At 32.6% G+C, this 12,733-nt stretch overlaps 1 long non-coding RNA gene across 1 annotated transcript; it reads right to left on the minus strand.

Moving 5' to 3' along the window:
* Positions 1-5,162: 5,162 nt before the first annotated feature.
* On the minus strand, positions 5,163-5,758 carry LOC145067588 (uncharacterized). The gene is made up of 2 exons (XR_013688862.1): positions 5,496-5,758; positions 5,163-5,421 (listed from the first exon to the last, which is right to left on the minus strand). It is a non-coding gene; the product is annotated as an uncharacterized LOC145067588 (long non-coding RNA).
* Between the last annotated feature and the right edge of the window lie 6,975 nt (positions 5,759-12,733).

The following is a 12,733-nucleotide window of genomic DNA, read 5'->3' on the forward strand; positions in this document are numbered from 1 at the left end:
TCTTTATGACATGGCCTTCCTTGACGCGCATTGCGTATCATAAGAGAGCGTCATAAATGCGCGTCGTCTATATTTATGACATGGCCTTCCTTAACACGCATTTGCGCGTCGTCTGAGCCTTTTACGACGCGCAATGAGCTTCGTAAAAGGCCTTTTTTCTAGTAGTGTATGGGGTTACCCATAAATTTAGTCCACTTCCATCCAAGGAGTCCCTAGGCCCAGTTTCACAACCATAAATGATTTGCAAAACAACCCCTCCATTATTAATTAGTTCCTTTTAATCCCAAAATTAATGTCAAATTAATTTCTAATTAAATACTAATCAATAATATGATTTCCAAATAATATATTAATCTTATAATATATTAATAAAATCATTTTGAGTACCAATTTAGTATTCATATAATAAATCCTACTCTCTCTCCACTTGTCATCCTGTCAAGTTGCATGAGTGAAGACAACTCAAAAGGACCATGCTAATAATCAAATCAAGTACATACCAAATATAGTTATGGGCTTAGACACCTAATCCAACAATAGCTTGGTATGTGGAGCGTACATAAGGTTAATAAAAACCCAAATTTTAGGGGTTGGCTACTATTTAAACATCCTTATGGACTTGAACCTTCATTTTTATCAGCCTCCTTGTCCTCTTTACCCTACTTTCGAACCCTAATCCCATCTTGTGTGATTTGGAGCTTAGAACGCCATTTGGAAGAGTATTTTGGTGCTTGAAGGGAAGTATCCATCCTTGAAGCTTCATTGAAGGGGAAAATTCTTATAGATCCAGAACCTTATCATCTTTGTGCTCTCATTTGACGTATAAAGTCTCATACTTGATGCTTATTAGCTTAGATCTCTTTTGGTTTGGGTTTATGGACCCTTTTGGTCCCATCAATGAGATCCTATGAGTCCACCTTGTTTTTGGAGCTTAGAGTTTCAACTCTTGGTTTTATCTGGGTACTTGAGTCATAAAGTTGTCATTTTTGAGGTTGAAATCCATCCATGCATGAGTTAGTGTCATTTCCACAAAAGTAGAATGCTATATTTTGAGTTTGGATTCAATTGGGGCATGCAAAGTCGCCAAGTTAGTGACTTTATGGGTTTAGACATTGTTTGAGACTTAGATATGTGGTTTGGACCTTTGGACAAAGCATTAAGTGCTTAATAGCAAAATATGGCTTAATAGAGGAGTGCGCTGGGCGTATAAGTCAGTACTTGCAGCATACAAGCCAACAAGAGAGTAGGTGCTGGGTACAGATGAGTACGCCCTCCATACTCAGTCAGAGGGGACTTTGCACAATTGTGCCTCGGTTTGGGCCATTTCTTGGACTTGGTTGCTTTGGGCCTTAGTGGACACTCTGAAAACGAACTTTTGGGCTAAGTAAATTGGTGGGCTATAGGTTAAGGCCCGTTGGAGGGGTTTGGGACCAATTTGGAAAACTGGGCTATTAATGGGCTACTAGTAGGCCTTGGTGGATTTCTTAGGGTTAGGCCTTTTTATATGGTGGTTTGGGCCTTAGTCATGAAACAAATTAGGTTAGGGGTAAAATGGTCTTTTTACCCCCAAGAATGGAGTATTGGACATTGTTGGATGTTATTTATACTGACAACTCGGGGAGTCGTCAGGGCAGTAACCAGGGACTTCTTTCTGTGGCAAAGGAAAGAGCTCGGGGTGACTGCATTGCACACACCATGGGTATTCCGCATACGATACTTTACTCTGACTTTTAGGACATTTGATACTTTGATTTTGGTTGAGATGTATGGATGATGTTTGAAATACTATTTTATCTATTTTAAAAATGAATAGACAAAATTGCAAAAATGGTCCCTGTAGTTGTCAAATTTATGTACTTTTGGTCCAAAACAAAACGTTGGTGCACCACTGGTCCAAAATTGGATCTTTTTATTGGTTTTGGTCCCTGTCAACTTAAAAAGACTATTATACCCCTTAGATTTTTTTTATATTTATCACAATATTTTTAATTAAATAAAAATAAAAAAATGGCCCACCAACCCCCCCCCCCCCCGTCTCTATCTGGTTTTATTCTCTCTCACACACACACACCGAAGGGAACACACCCATAGTTGTCACCATCACCACCGACTTCCATCACTTGTTGTCACTATCAACGACTGCTACCACCGTCCACTGCAACCACCATCATCTGTCGTCCGCCCACACACCCCCATCTCCCTTATGTCGGAAAAACATGCTTAGATCGGAAACCGCTGTCACATTTCTTGGGAAACACCGTTGGAAACCATCTGAGCCATCCATACCTAAACCACCTTCAACGACGCCATCTGAACATCAGATGGTGTTACAGATCTGGATCTTCAGAGCTACCTCCTTTCTCATCGGATATAGGATTTTCAAAAGGCTTTCCATCCCGATTGTTATCTATAGCCTTTCCCTCTCTATCGTCGGATCTGAAAACCACTGCCAAACCACCTTCACCAGAGAAGACGAATCGAGCTATAAATCTAGACTGCAACACTATGGGTTTCTCCACCACTCTTTCTCCCTCTTCTACTGGTACGATTGTTAGAGTTTTCCAAAAGAAGATAAGGTTTTCGATGGAGAAGACGAAGGGACGTGCTACCGGAGATGGTGGTGGTTTTTAGCTAAAAAAAGTAGATCTGGCGGTGGTTTTCTACTGAGAAAACAAAGACGAAGGGCAACATTACCGGTGACGGTGGTGGTTTATGGCTAAAAAGTGGCAGATCTGAGGTGGTGGTGGTCCGGCGGCGGTGGTAGTCCGGTAGGTGGTGGTCCGTCGGAAGTAGTGGTGTCAAGAAATGAAGTGTGAGAGGGAAATAGAGTCAATGTAAGGAGTAAGAGATGTAGGGGTGAGGTGGGTGTGACTTAGGAGGGGTTGGGGTGGGTTGGATTTTTTTTTTGTATTTATTTTTAATTAAAATAATAAGAAAACAATTAAAAAAACTTATATAAGGGTATATTGGTCATTTCAGGTGGGGTATGGACCAAAATCACATTAAAATGTGAAATATGGTGACCAAAACCACACAAAGTATTCAAAATTGGACCAGTGGTGCAACAACGTTACATTTTGGACCAAAAGCATAGAATTTTGCCAACCACAGGGACCATTTTTGCAATTTTGTCAAATGAATATTTCGTGACCATATTTTTGGATGCTACACAGACGTACCCCCCGCGACCATGTACGCCCAACGTACATGGTTAACCCTCCGCGTCCAAAGCAATCGCGTACGCTAAGCGTACCCAAACGTACGCCCAACGTACGAGGGACCATTTTTGCAAAATCTTCAAATTTCAAGGAGCAAACAATGAATACCTTGAATCGAATGTTACAATAAACTTATTGAAAAATTCTTTTAAGTTTTTTTTAATAAAGAAGGTTAATTAGATTTTAGTTTATTCTAGCAGCCCGCAGATGTTACAAAAACAAACAGTCTTCCTCTTTCAAACTACAGATGGTTGGTCTACCTCTTCTACTACAAAGGTCTGCATATGTGGTCTGTAAAATCAGGATTTATTTGTCTTAGAAAAACAAAAATCACCTTAGTCTTTTTTGAACCAAATATTCAACGCATAATAAGGTCATAAAATCAGTATGATTTATTTATTTGATTTCCGTTCGAAATTAGTGTCTTTTTTAATGAGACATTTTTATTGTAAATGCAATAGAGACCATCCAAAAGTTAAAACAAGTTAGTACAATTATCACACTTTTATTATAATTTGAATGAATTCATATTCTTTTTCAACAACACTTTTATAGAATTTTACAAAATTGGGGTTTTTAGATATTATTATCCATACACCCCGCACATCCTCTTAGTTTGAAAAAAAAAACCGTCAAATCAAAAGGGTACAGTAAATAATCAAATGAATGCGTTTAGTAAATAAATATTAGAAAAATGGGAGATGTACTCTTGTAAATGGGAGCATGAATAAAATCATCATTTTTATACAAAATAATAATTAGCTCTTTTAAAACCATCAAATTAGTCAATAGCAGTCAATAGCAGCCGTAAATATATATATATATATATATATATATATATATATATATATATATATATATATATATATATATATATATGTGTGTGTGTGTGTGGGGTACAGAGGTATAAGGCCTTAGATCGTAAGGGGTCTCCATTCAGATATTTTCTTTGATATTATATTGTTAAAAATTAGAAAATAAATTTATATTAATTAAAGAATAGTTGTATGCTACTAATTTGATTCACCTTGTATTTACAATAAATATTAAGTTTTTAATATCAACTACATTTAGATATCAATTTAAAAACCTTGCATATCCATGGTATTAAAGGTTCAAAAGCAACTCAAATTTCAAAATCTCAACTTAATTTGGGTTTTTTGGGTTTTAGGTACAAGGAAAAAATATTATCATATCAGTGTTAAACGGTTACAGTTTCAATCCAGTTTTATGGTAATAACTAGAATAAAAGAAAATTACAATCAAACATACTACCGTTAAAATCAACATTCATATAATTTCATTTGATTTACTATAAATGATTTATTGAAGATTTTTAACAAACTTCACATCTTCATAAGTCAATTTAAAACTTTTTGCATCTTCATAAGTCAATTTAAAACTTTTGAGATCAAAGTAGTTGAGTTTGAGTCCGTTAGGTTGTCTTTGTTACAATCAATATGAATGCACATACAAGAGGTTTTTTTAAGACTAGTTTTGATGACGGATATAATATGACATTAATGACTTTTGCATAAACAAATATATTCGAGCTAGACTTTTCCCATATAATTCTACTTTTTTATTTTTTTATTTTTTTATTGAACAGCAAGGAATAATACTAGAAGGAAAAATATTACATTATTTTTCTTATTGACATAAAATTCTTCTTTTTAACAGCAAACTAACCACTCCTATTCTAATTATATGTATTGGTTAAATACATACCAAGCACAACACAACACAAGATCTCCTTCTATCATATACGATCATGTTTTGAGTAACAAATGTGAATGGTGTATAGGGATAAAGTAAGTAGTTCATTCAGATCTGTCTGTTGGGTAACCAGACTAATTTTCATAAATCCGACTTGACCTCCAATCAAGACATTAATCACATCAGCCATCAATGAGCGCCGACACAGAAAACACTAGAAACAAAAAATCCGACATAAACAATAACTTTATTTTTATCTTTAATACATACAAGTACAACAAACAATTGGATCATGATACAAGAAACCATGGAATAAACCCATAAAATCGATGGTGTTGACTTTTAAGACGAGACAAGGAAAATCCAATTAAAAGATGACATACTATAAGAATCAGCGTTTTTGGGTGGGTTTCTGATACTTGTCTTTGATCCATTGCATACCGGCGAAAGTCCCCTGTTTGACCAACTTAGCACAATTGCCAGCGACCTGTTTGGCATTATCATAAGTTACATAATTTACAGCAGGGTTACTGGTTTTCTTTTTAAACATATACGCAATACCAGGCGGCATGGGTGCATTACGATCCCATGGTTCATCGGGCATCTGTGGATTCTTTTCATTACAATGCTCAGCAAACGACTTACCAGGCATCCTTCTTCTACTTGATCGATTAATTTCTGCAGCACTCAGCCGAAGCTTAATAACTTGGATGGATTAATTGGTAAATGTATTTATAATACAAAGTGTAAACGAATCGACACTAGAATTCGATTATAAAACTGTATCTTAAAGACCAACCCCCATCCTTTCCTTTTCTTTCCACGTTATCTTTTATGGTCAATTGCTAAAATAAAAAAGTTAGGTAGTTTAAAAGTTTGATAGCATTTTATTATACGTGATTTTCCGTAAATGCCCTTCTCCCTCATTAATCTCCCTGGCCGTTAAATCCGTTTGACTTCCTAAGTTTCAGCAAAATGAAGATCAGAAACATTTCAAATTCAAATTTCAAATCTTGCAATCCTAAATTCAATAATTCAATAAATAATCCCTATAAATCGGCACTTTCTTTATCTTGTCTTGGTGAATAAATCAGGTCATATTTTCGAAATATGATTTACTTCGTAAGTATTATTATCCCATCCTAAAATGGAATTCGATTTCTTTCTTATCTAATGAACAATCTAAATTTAAATATGTCATATTTTTAAATTTTAATGTATCTCAACAATCAGGGCTAAATAGTGAAATCTCAATAATATACATCACCATCCATCATGTTAGTACTTCATATAATATATCGATTTGTTTAATTATTAGTTGTTTAAGCATGTAATACATCTACTTTCTGTTTCGATTTCTACATGTAGTACTTTTTTTGTGCATGTCTAATCATGTAATTGTCAAAAAAAACAAAACAAAAAAACAAAAGCATAATGCTATTTCATGTTGTCTATATCTATGTGTGTGTGTTTGTGTAATCATATAATGCTTCTTCTTCAACTTTCAATTTCTGTAGGCATTAGTTTTTCTTCTTTTTTCTTAAATAATCAATCCAAAGGCAGTATAGTACTAATTACCATTCTGCCTTGGATACCCTTTGTTGTAATTTTAATATACTACTGGAACCTGTTTTGTATTAATTCCCCAAAACCTTTAACATTGTCATTTTTATATATCATGTGTTTTATTAAAGAATGCCAAAATAAATTAAATTGTGATGTTATAAATCCTAAAAACGGAAGTAGATTGCTTTTTCGAGTGTTAAATTCCAGAAATACCAATGTACTTTTCTAAAATATATTTGAGAAATTTGTGAAAAAAAATCGTAAGTGTGTTCCTGTGTAAATAATTGTTTATTTCAAAATGTGTGTAGGCTGTTATAGCTGTAAGATAATAGGGATAAAATAGCCTTGGAAATTCTGAGAATTGTGATTTCACTATCAAATCAAAATATTGGGTGGTACTCCCTAATCTTTGATTGGATAAGACTCAGAAAAGAAAAGAATAGAGAATGAGTATATGAATTTTCATAAGTACAAGAAAAAACTGACCAAAATCGGTTAAATACCTTCTTTGTCTGAAAACTGTCAAAACTGTCATAAAACAGTTTGGCAACAGTCAACAAACTGTCATAAATCCGGATTTTTTATAAGAATTAATACCAAATCAAAAATGGGTCAAATATTCTAAATTTGGATTTCTGATGCATTTTCAATACAGCAATATAACCCAAATAAAAAATTTTCGTGCTGACCTGGCAGGGGCTCTGCCCCCGGACCCCCGTTCATTCAGGGGCTTCGCCCCTAAATGACAATCTACTTTTAATCTTGAATAAACTTAAACAAGTGTGCACTCCACACCTTCCTTACTTGTTTAATATTTATCAAGATCACTTTTTGTCAACAAAAGTAATCCCATTACACTTAAATCACATTAGTGAAACAAATCACCAACAATAGCAATGTACTTTTCTTAACAGAAACAGTCCCTGTTTCAAACAAAATACATAAAATGTCTATTTTTACCTAAACTGCCCTTATACTATGTGCTTTTAGATTAGTAGAAATTGTCAAAATAAATGAAATTGTGCTGTTATAATATCCTAAAAAACAGAAATAGATTGCTTTTTGGAGTGTTAAATTCCAGAAATACCAATGTTCTTTTCTAAAATATATTTGAGAAATTTTTGAAAAAAATCGTTTGTGTGTTCCCGTGTAAATAGTTGTTTATTGTGCAGAAATAGCACTTTACTTTGAAAAATAATTAAATTTATAGCATCATTCTTTCATTTCTTTCTGGTATAGCAAGAAATAACAATTTCCTTTGAAAAAAAGGACAGAAATTAAGAAAAGATTCAATTATACGGGACCATTTTGTATTTTACATTCATGTAAGCTTTCAATTTTCTATTTTTTTTCCGATTTTGGCATTAAAGTTAAATTAGGCAATGAAAATTGATTTTGTTCTATTTTTTGATGTGTGTGTATGTTTTACAACTTTTCGGTTAATTGCAAGATATATCATCTTACTTTGTTTAATATGTCATCCTACTTTCATTTCTTCCTGTTAGAAACATTTTACTTTAAAAAGTACAATGCTATAATAGAAAGAAATGAGAGTAAGTTGTTAGAATAAACAAGTAATCAAACATGTAAATGAAATTACAGTAAACAAAACTAATTACTTACATATTATATGAGATGGGTTGTCATATAGAATATTTGATGAAAAATTAACAATTATAAAAAAATGTAGTCAACACGTATAAAAACCCGATTCCATCAAACCAAAATAAAAGGTCATATATAATAGTGAATAAATCTGGGGTAAAAACTTACAATGACAATCATAATAAAAGATGATCAAATAATCCCTCAACAGGAAAACTTATGGTTAGTCGCTCAAAGCACAGTCAACAAAACCATCCACGCTAAACTTTTGAGAAAATTAACCGAAATTGTATACTCGATTTGACAAAAAAAAGGTCAACCAAACCCAAGTTTATTTGCATAAATCCAAATCTAGGGATGTCAAAAAGTCTCGTGGGACCCCGTTCCCATGCGGGCCCCATCCCGTTTGGGAGATTTAAAAAAAAAAAAAAATCAGGGACAGCGACGTGGGCGGGGGCAAGGTTAACCCCCGTTTTAACTTTAGGGGCGGGGGCGGGGGTAGGCAATCCCATCTCGAAACCTCTATGGAGACCTTGTTAATTAATTACACATATTTACATATATTAATTATATAAATATAATAAACAATAATATGATTTTGAAGTTGCAAATATAGTCACCAAAATCGCAGATGAGAATGGTCCATCTGCGATTTGCCCATCCCATCTGCGAATGTACAAGTGGCTAAAGCACAGATGTGTTTTAGGCACTTGTACATTCACATATGGGTTTTTTTTGTATATATAAGGAAGGATCAGACTAAAATCATAGATGGACAGTCCACTGCGATTTCCACTCAGTTTGATTTGCGATTTTATGGTATATTTTGGTCTTCTTTTTTTTTTTTTTTTTTTTTTTTTTATAATTTTGACTATGAAATCAATTGATTTGACTATGAAATCAATGGGTTTGACTACGAAATAACCTTATTATATATAAACTTTTTGTAGAAAATTATCAGTTTACTTGTTATTTCTTTAGGAAATTTCTTAAAAACCTCTTTAAAAAGATGAATGAATATATGGTTTGTCTTGTAACCGGTGGAAGATGGCAAGTTATTGAAACAAATATGGAATACGTATACCCACAGGGAGGTATTTCTGAATTCGCTTTGATATTTTCTGGGTATATTAATTATAGTGATTTTTTATGTTTGGTGAGAAACAAAATTGTTTTGTTAGAAAAATATAGAATTAGTCTTCGTTTCATTAACCAACTGGTAAGGACAAAACTGTCATTTTATTAAATAAAGTTAGTGGTAATTAATGTTTTTTGTGTGTTTTTTGTCTGTGGACAATAATATTGGGACGGATGGAGTAGTTGTTTAAGCATGTAATGCGTCTACTTTCTGTTTCGATTTCTACATGTAGTACTTTTTTGTGCATGTCTAATCATGCAATTGTCAAAAAAACAAAAGCATAATGCTATTTCATGTTGTGTATATCTATGTGTGTGTGTTTGTGTAATCATATAATGCTTCTTCTTCAACTTTCAATTTCTGTAGGCATTAGTTTTTCATCTTCTTTCTTAAATAATCAATCCAAAGGCAGTATAGTACTAATTACCATTCTGCCTTGGATACCCTTTGTTGTAATTTTAATATACTACTAGAACCTGTTTTGTATTAATTCCCCAAAACCTTTAACATTGTCATTTTTATATATAATATGTGTTTTATTAAAAAATGCCAAAATAAATTAAATTTTGATGTTATAAATCCTAAAAACGGAAGTAGATTGCTTTTTCGAGTGTTAAATTCCAGAAATACCAATGTACTTTTCTAAAATATATTTGAGAAATTTTTGAAAAAAATCGTATGTGTGTTCCTGTGTAAGTAGTTGTTTATTGTGCAGAAATAGCACTTTACTTTGAAAAAATAATTCAATTTATAGCATCATTCTTTCATTTCTTTCCGGTATAGCAAGAAATAGCACTTTACTTTGAAAAAAAACGACGGAAATTAAGAAAAGATTCAATTATACGGGGCCATTTTGTATTTTACCTTTGTGTAAGCTTTCAATTTTCTGTGTTGTTCGATTTTGGCTTTGAAGTTAAATTATGGAATGAAAATTGATTTTGTTCTATTTTCGGATGTGTGTGTATGTTTTACAACTTTTCGGTTAATTACAAGATATAGCATCTTATTTTGTTTAATATGTCATCCTACTTTCATTTCTTCTTGTAGGAAACATTTTACTTTAAAAATTAAAATGCTATAATAGAAAGAAATGATAGTAGGATGTTAGAATGAAAAAGTAATCAAACACGTGATTTTTTTTTTGTATGGAAATTGATAATGTCTATCGTAATAATACGACTAATATAGTTCGATACATATTGATGGAATTATAGTAAACACTTACATATGATATGAGATGGGTTGTCATATAGAATATATGATGAAAAATTAACAATTATAAAAAAATGTAGTCAACATATATAAAACCCTGATTCCATCAAACCAAAATAAAAGGTCATATATAATAGGGAATAAATCTGGTGAAAAAACTGACAACGACAATCAGAATAAAAGATGATCAAATAATCCCTCAACAGGAAAACTTATGGTTCGTCGCTCAAAGCACAATCAACAAAACCATCCACACTAAACTTTTGAGAAAATTAACCCAAATCTTATACCCGATTTAACAAAAAAAAAAAGGCCGACCAAACCCAAGTTATTTGCATAAATCCAAATCTGCTCAGATCTCTACAAAACACACACACACACACACAAAAAAAAAACAGATTGAATAAGTTATGGTGGATTGAAGAGGGAAAGCATTCGGAAAAAATTAGAGCTCAGATAAATCGATTGGGAAGTTTATAAGAAAAATACCTTCAGGAATCTATCTACCATGCAAAAATCGGAGGTAATTTAATTGTTCAATGAAAATTCACGCCACAGGTAGAAGGAGGGTTAACACCGTCGCTTATTGGTGGTGGGTGGTTGCATCAGCAAACGCCGATAACAACAAGAACTACGATGCTGCCCTTCTTTCCCGTTCTGTGACTTTCTCATTTCCATTTTTCTCTGATTATCGATCTCTGTGTGTCCAAAACCTCTCATGCTTTTATTTTGGCACGCATTGCATACAAGGATCACATATACTCTTCTCTATTTTTTTGGTTCTTTCCTGTGTGCATATAGTGTGCATATAGCTTATTGATCTTGATTAGTTAACCCGTAAATATATTATTTAGAGAAAATTACAAATTTACCCGAATATACTAATTGCTTTGTACAAAATAGCAAAAAAAAATCAAAATTACAAAATTAGCCACTAAAATCGCAGACGGAAAAGTCCAATGCGATTTTGTCCTATCCATCTGCGAACATACAAGTGCCTAAAACACAATTGTGTTTTAAACACTTGTACGTTTGCAGATAGAAAAGTCCATCTGCGATTTTGAGTTGTCTATCTATGACAGTGTTGTACTATAAAAACGTTTTTTTTTCTTTATTTTTTACTCTCTTTCTTGGAGAAACTCTCTCTCTCTCTCTCTCTCTCTCTCTCTCCGATTTCCTTAGAGCAATCATGGACGACTTCTTCAACAATCCGGAAAATATGATAAGATCTTAACTCATTTTGTGTTTTAATCAATGTTTATCAAGTGTAAATTTTGTTTGTTTAGGATTTATTCTAATAGTTTTTTTTTTAAAAAAAAAACAAACTATATTGTAAGTTATTGGGTAATTGTGCTGTATTTGATAGATAAATCAATATTTATTAGTAGCCTTGAAGTTTTGATGCTATTTGGTCAGTGGTTGTATGAATGTATAAGTATACAATGCGTAAAGTGTGCATTGAGTTGTTGTATACGTATGGTATAAAATGAGTTTTTTTAATAAGATAATGCTTATTATTGATTGATGTGGTATTACATTTGCATATTTTGTCTATACGGTTTAGTTTTATAAATTAGTGTTTAATTACTAGTCGTTACTTTGAAAAAATGGTTACAGTATGGTTAGATATTTTTAATCAACATGTTGGTTTACGCATTGTTATGGTTTTAATTTGAATGTTGGTTTATTTATTCCATTTAATATTCAGATATTTTTAAAGAAAAATAGTTGTAATTTGAATGTTTGTTTATTTATTCCATTTAATATTCGAATATTTTTAAAGAAAACTATTCGGATATTTTTAAAGAAAAAGAGTTGTAATTTGAATATTTGTTTATTTATTCCATTTAATATTAGGGATATTTTTAAAGAAAATAGTTGGTTACAATATGGTTATATATTTTTAGTGTACATTGTTGATTTACACATTGTTAATATATTGTTTTTCAGCATGATTATAGAAATTTTAATGTTAAAGTTGTTGTCAACCTAAAGGGATAGGGGTGCAATATTTGGGAAGTATTAGAGGTGTTGCATGGTGCATGATGTGAAAGTTTTAGACAGATTGTATTTGGTTACTTCTTAGACGTCCCTCATTTACAAAGTGACAGATTGATGTTCCATAAATGTTTCTTCATCAGCTACGGTCGGACGTTGTACTATCCTCAGATAGCATAAAACGATTATATTTTAGATTGAGGGATACGAAAATGGTTTATGGCCCGGAAGAATTTTGTTTGATAATCGGGTTTAATTTTGGTGTGTATCCCAAAATGAT

This window comes from Lactuca serriola, chromosome 1, assembly GCF_051521515.1.
Source record: "Lactuca serriola cultivar US96UC23 chromosome 1, Lser_US96UC23_V15, whole genome shotgun sequence".
Classification (NCBI taxonomy): domain Eukaryota; kingdom Viridiplantae; phylum Streptophyta; class Magnoliopsida; order Asterales; family Asteraceae; genus Lactuca; species Lactuca serriola.